Source organism: Callorhinus ursinus, unplaced genomic scaffold (genome assembly GCF_003265705.2).
Source record: "Callorhinus ursinus isolate GAN/ISIS: 27379988/994484 unplaced genomic scaffold, GSC_fseal_2.0 scaffold2, whole genome shotgun sequence".
Taxonomy (NCBI): domain Eukaryota; kingdom Metazoa; phylum Chordata; class Mammalia; order Carnivora; family Otariidae; genus Callorhinus; species Callorhinus ursinus.
The window spans coordinates 76,567,154-76,574,406 of NW_027397064.1; positions in this window are offsets into that span (position 1 = coordinate 76,567,154).

Here is a 7,253-nt window from a genome sequence, read left to right on the forward strand (position 1 = left end):
AAAAATTTAAAGAACCTAATTAATTTTGATTGGTACGGCTTCACTGACACAGAAGGTATCATTTTTTAGTCGGTGGCAGACTGCCAATCAGGAAGAATTTTTTTCCTAACATTTAGGACAAGGTTTGAAATAGTCACTTTTGTTTCCTTTGGGGGCCTTCTTCAGGCCATAAAATAGTTTATCTCATTCAATTCTAAATATATACAATGGTTGTTTTCTTTATATAAATACTACTTATTGTAGAAAGTGAGACTTTTCCCTCGGGCTCCTTTCACCATTCCGCCCTTGTGTGATCTGGCAAGGTCTCAGAAATCAAGCACTGGCTACCCTGCTTATTTCTAGAGTTTTAGAGATTTTGTAGGAGCAAAGTTGCCTTTGAAAATTTACCAGAAGATACTGTGTTGACTATTGCATATTAAGTTCGAAAGCCTAGACAGTCAGCCTATAAGTCAGGAAAGATGAATTTGTAGAATCACAAGTCCCTCTTGCCTTTTGTGGACTTATCAGTCAAGATAGCCTAGGCTCTGCTGTAATGACAACCTCCTGAATCTCAGGGGCCTAACAAAACAAAAGTTTAATTCTCATTCATGTTGAATGTCCAACACAGGTTGGGAGGGGAGTCTTTTTGTCCTAATCACTTAAGACCCCATCTTGAGACACACTTCCAGAAACATGGAGGTGTAGAAAAACGAAGTCTGCAGAGTCTTGCACCAGGAATTAAATGCTGTAATTTAGAAGTAACGATGTCTTTTGTCTCACATCTCATTGGCCAGAAATAGCCATCTGACCTCATTGAAACAAAAAGGGATTGGAAAATTCGGTCTTGTAAAAATGAGGAGAACCAGATACAGTTGAGCCAGAATATTAATGAATGTAGTCTTTCCTGTACTATGATCTTCAATATTTGGATCGCTCTTCTTCATACACGAAACACACACTCACCCATACCCTAGGGTGGAAAAACCAAAAGTTCCATTAAGTCGTGGTATCCAACTCAAAGTGCGTGAACTCTAGGTGGTATGTGGTAGTTTCTATATCAAGTCTGAATGTTACTCCCCTTTATCCAGAGCCCCCACCCCATGGTAGATAGTAGTGGAACTGGAACAAGAGAACTGCAATAAACTCTCGAATTTGGAAAAGGGGATGAATGGGGGACATGTAGTCTGGGCCAAAATCATTCTGAAATCTCGCTGAGTAGATACATGCTTCATACCCCCCGAGTGTGGAATTTTGGGTAAGCCATGATTCCACTCTGGAAATTCTTCTCTTGCTCATTGTCTGTATAGCTCCTGGGCATTCTTCTTTTTTTTATTATTCTCCTTTTCCATATCTAGAATATATCTTTTTGGAGGCTGCAAACCTTATTCATTCAGCACACTATCTATGATCAATGTTTGGTACCAAAATTTTTAAAGTTTTGAACCATCACAGTCTCTTTACTCTGGCTGGTAGCTAGTTAGCTGTTACACTTCAAAAACTTAATAGGCTTCTCATCTATTTTATTTTGGTCAGTTTACATGTGCTAATAGCCAGATCGACAGTTTTTTCTAGACTCCCTTTTTAGAGTTGTTATAATTCTCTGCTTTCTTGGTCCTATTCTCTCCCTCTCTTAACTGTAGGTACTTTAGTCTATCAGACCACTTTTATTTTCTTTTCCCTGAGCCAGTTTGTCTAACTGAAAGGGTTTATTGGATTCTGTTTTGAATTATTGGTTTTTGTTGTTGTTGTTGTTCTGAGGGACCTTAATCTGTTCAGAGATCCAAAGCTTGATTTGATTATTGATTTGATCCTTTCAATAAAGCAGAGTTCTAATCAGCCTTTGTTACTCAAAGGTTTTGTCATTTGAGAATGAGAAGTATTGTTTCTTCCATCCTATAAATTCCCATATTTCTGTATTTCTCTATTCCCTTTCATTTTGGCTTTCCAACTGGCCGATTCTTTTCTAAGCTCATTCGTTTTTTATATTACTTTGTCAGATGCACTCAACAGTAACAGACATATGCTACTAATTTTGTTTTTCACACCCTTTTTTAAAAAAGCTACAAGCTAATTAGGTACATTATCTGCCTTCCAAGCTATTACATGTGACAGTTTTACCAAATGTTTTTTCACTGATAATATGGATCACCATCCTTCTAATCTCTGATAATTATTTTCTAATGACCTGCCCCTAAACCAAAGCCATGTATTTTAGATTGTGTTGGGGATTGTCTTTTTTTTTTTTCTTTTGACTATAGCAATGCTCCAGAATACCAGTTCTGTATCAATCAGGATAGATTATATGATGCCGGTGTGGCAAATTATCTCAATTTCGGAGACCAAAACAACAAAATTTTACTCCTTGGTCATGCTACATGTCCATGATGGGTCAACAAAAAGAATGCTCGGGGTAGACACTCAGAGGGACCCAGACTAACAGCAACCACAAACTTTTTTTTTTAAAGATTTTATTTATTTATTTGACAGAGAGAGACACAGCGAGAGAGGGAACACAAGCAGGGGGAGTGGGAGAGGGAGAAGCAGGCTTCCCGCTGAGCAGGGAGCCCAACACAGAGCTCGATCCCAAGACCCTGGGACCATGACCTGAGCCGAAGGCAGACGCTTAACGACTGAGCCACCCAGGCGCCCCACTTTTTTTTTTTTGAAGATTTATTTATTTCAGAGAGAGAGAGACAGCATGAGTGGGAGGGGCAGAGGGAGAGAGAATCCCAAGTAGACTCCCCACTCAGCAAGAGCCTGATGCAGGACTCCATCTCAAGACCATGAGATCCACCTGAGTGGAAATCTAGAGTCAGAGGCTTAACTGACTGCACCACCTAAACGCCCCAGCAACCATGAACTTTATTGCTGGATATCATGCCAGAGGAAAAGAGCTTTGAAGTGTCTTGAAATAGCAATTAAATTCTTGGCCCAGAAATGCCCTTTTCATTCACAACTCAACCAGAACTAAGTATGTGGCCCCACCCAACCATAAAGGAGCTTGGATGTTCAATCCTACCACATGCTTGGAAGGCAGGAAGCCAAAACTATACAATGAATAGCATTAATGATATCTGGTTGGTATTGAAAAAAAAGATGCTCATTCTTGAAAGATACACAAACTATAATGAAGATAATAATCATCAAAAATCCACACCCAGGGGCACCTGGGTGGCTCAGTCAGTTAAGCGTCTGCCTTCAGGTCAGATCATGATCCCAGAGTCCTGGGATCGAGTCCCGAATCGGGCTCTCTGTTCAGGGGGAAGGCTGCTTCTCCCTCTCCCTCGATCTACCACTCTGCCTACTTGTGCTCTCTCTGTCAAATAAATAAATAAAATCTTTTTAAAAAAATCCACACCCAGATAGTGGTAACATTTTTAAGTCCTCCTTTCCAATTTTTTTCCCCAATCATATATCACATTCCATTTTGTGAATATAACCTATTTCTAGGGTTATTATTTCTCTATTGTAGGACATCAAGATTGTTTCCAATTTTTCACATTTATAAGTGCTATGATGTACATAAACCGTTTATATCCTGGAATACAAATCTTTTTCTGCAAGTTTAATCTTATTTCAAGGTGATAATTACTAGGTTGATAGGGTGAAGAATACAAATTCTTTTTAAGGATCTTGATACGTATGGCTACAGTTGCTTTCCTGAAAGGTAGGCATCAGTGTGTACTTTTTTTTTTTTAAGATTTTATTTATTCACTTGACAGAGAGAGAGACAGTGAGAGAAGGAACACAAGCAGGGGGAGTGGGAGAGGGAGAAGCAGGCTTCCCGCTGAGCAGAGAGCCTGATGCGGGCCTCAATCCCAGGACTCTGGGATCATGACCGGAGCCGAAGGCAGACGCTTAATGACTGAGTCACCCAGGCACCCCTCAGTACTTTTATTGTAAGTACAATAAGGACTATTTCATTGTTCCCTTTCAGCATTGAGAACTACTCCTTTAAAAATTATTTTCTTCTCGTGCTATTTTTAGAAATCTTCACAATATATGCCACATCTTATGAAATTAAACAATTAACAAAATACAGGTGAAATATCCAATAATGGGTTTTATTTTTGGTTTTTTGGTATCACAAATTATAAACACCCAGGAAAATGTCAATTTGATTTTACTTAAGCTATGATTCAGAGCAAAGTACAGTGAGATGGGAGTCCTCATAACTGGGGCTGTAAGAGATTAAAATATTTTTTTGGATGCAGTTTCAGTAATAAGCTGCTAGAATTATTTTGACCACATTTGGAGTCATGCTTCCTCAAGGATTGTTTGGCACACTAGGGGAAGAAAAAAGTTTCCTTAACCCTCTTAGAGTCAGTCCCTGGCTGGGCCTGAAGATTAAACTGATACAACCAAATTAACAGGAGAAAAGCACAGAAATTTATTTACTTAAATTTTATGTGATATGGGAGCCTGCATAAGGACATAAAGACCCAAAGAAATACTCAAACCTGAGGGTTTCTATGCTAAAGTTGATGAAACGTATAAAGTCATAAAAAGTTGGAGATGATAGGACAAAGAGTGTTAGCTAAGTGTAATAAACGAAAGGAAACAGCAAGACCTATTCATTCAGATTCTTTTTTGTGTCCTTGTGTCTTTGGACGTAAGGCTCTTCCTTCCGTATCTTCTGGATACAGAAGAAAGGGAGGAATGAGGATTACATAAAACACAGGACGGTTTTATGACCTGCTTCAGGGGAATGTCAGAAAGTCCTTCTTGCACATGTCCTTTCTCTTATTCCCCCAGTTTGAAATATACAGTATGCCAAATGGCCATATTTTGGGGGTAGCATTGTCCTGTGCCCTGTCAGCACGTACAAGCTGGAATAGTTGGGGCATACCAGGTTAAGGGTCATTCTAAGTCAGGTTCCGTGGCACACATGGGTAGACCTGCCCTCCTGACTCTAATCCTGACTCTAATCCTACACCTCTCGTTATTGCCTGGAGAGGGTCCCAGCTTGGATCATGGTGCTCATGTCCATTTACAGTTAATTTTGTTCCCACCTCCAGCCCAAGGCACCTCTTTTCTGCTTTCTCTCTTCATATGTTTGTCTTTTCTGGTTAAACAGAAGTATACAACACATGACCTTTTGTATCTGTTTTTTTCGCTTTGCTCGATGTTTTTGAGCTTCATCTTTGTATCATGTATTAGTATTTCATTCCTTTTTATTACTGAGTAGTATTACATTGTAGGTATATACTGCATTTTGTTTATACTTTGAGCAATTGATGGTCATTTGGGTTATTTCTACTTCTTGGCTATTATATATAATGTTGTTATGAACACTGGCAGTCTTAGTTTGGACATATGTTTTCATTTCTCTTGGGTAGTTATCTAGGAGTGAAATTTCCTGGTCATGTGGTAAATTTATGCTTAACTTTTTGAGAAACTGCTAAACTGTTTTAAAAGATGGCTGTAACATTTTACTTTCTCACCAGCAATGTATGAAAGTTCTCCTTTCTCCACATTCTTGACAACATGTTATTATCTTTTTGATCATAGCCATTTTAGTCAGTGTGGAGTGGTATGTCATTGTGGTTTTAATTTGCATCTCTTTAATGACTAATGATGCTGAGTATATTTTCATGAGCATATTATCCATTCATGTGTCTTCTTTGAAAAAAGTCTCTGCAATTTTTTGTCCATTTTTAAGTTGGATTGTCTTCTTATTTTTTGTGTTGTAATAGTTCTTTGTATAATGTAGATACAAATCTTTTATTAGATGTGTCATTTGCAAATATTTTCACGGTGTTCTTTTATTCTAGTATGCTAGGTGATATTGCTGAAGAAAATTCAGTGGCTTAAAACATCAGAGCTTTATTTTTCTTTTCTTTTTTTTTTTTTTTTTAAAGATTTTATTCATTTATTCATGAGAGACAGAGAAAGAGAGGGAAGCAGAGGGAGAAGCAGGCTCCCAAGGAGCAGGGAGCCCGATGCGGGACTCGATCCCAGGACCCCGGGATCATGACCTGAGCCGAAGGCAGACGCCCAACCATCTGAGCCACCCAGGCACCCAGAGCTTTATTTTTCATTCCCATATATTTTGTTATGGGTCCAGGCAACTCTCTAGTGCAAATGTGTTCCACGTATTGGCTCAGCGGTGCACATTTCCTTCAATGCATTCTTCCATGAGCACCAAGGCCAAGAAGAGAACATTGGAGACTCTTGTGCTGCCAATGAAGTACCTTCACCAGATACGAGACATGTCAGTTCTCTTCACTTTCGTTGGCTGAATGAATGATATGGCTTTGCCTAAATCAAAGGCTGAGGAAGGGCAATCCCTCCAGGTGCCTGAATTGAGAAGATCAAGCAACATTGGTTAGCAGTACTAATGTCTACTATGTGGGGGGAGACAAGTAGAAAAAAATAAATATATGAAGATATTTTTAGAAAGGGGTGATGCTATTAAGACAGAATAACAGGGTGATAGGATAACAATTAACTTGGGGGGACAAATTCGGAAGGGGTAATCAGAAGCAGTCCCCCTGAAGAGAGGTCATTTGAGCTAAGACTCCAGTCCTAGCAAGGAGTCGTTAAGTGAAGATCAGGGAGGAGCTATCCAGACCTGGACAAAGAACCAAGGGTAAGGGGCGCCTGGGTGGCTCAGTGGGTTAAGCGTCTGTCTTCCGCTCAGGTCATGATCCCGGGGTCCTGGGATCAGGTCCCGCATTGGACTCCTTGCTCAGCGGGGAGCCTGTTTCTCCCTCTGCCTCTGCCGCTCCCCCTTGCTTGTGCGCGCTCTCTCTCTGTCAAATAAATTAAAACAAACAACCCCCCCAAAACAAACAACAACCAAGGGCAAGAAAAGACACGAGTTAGATGGCTTGTTGTGTGGTCAGAAAAGAGGGATTGAGGACAGTTTATGGGGGTCTAGCTAGAGAAAGCAGATCAAGGCCATTTTGGTTTCCTGGTGAGAAATGTAAATTTTATTTAAAGTGCAATGGAACTTAGTAAAACAAAAACAAAAACAAATGTACAGTATTAAAAACAACAAAGTGTTTTTGGTTTTTTTTTTTTAAAGCTTTAATTTATTCATTTGACAGAGAGAGACACAGTGAGCGACAGAGGGAACCCAAGCAGGGGGAGTGGGAGAGGGAGAGGCAGGCTTCCCGTGGCGCAGGGAGCCCTATTTGGGCTCGATCCCAGGACCCCGGGATCATGACCTGAGCCGAAGGCAGATGCTTAACAACTGAGCCACCCAGGAGCCCCTAAAAACAACAAAGTGTTTAAACAGGGAACAAACCTGATTTACATTAAATAGGAAT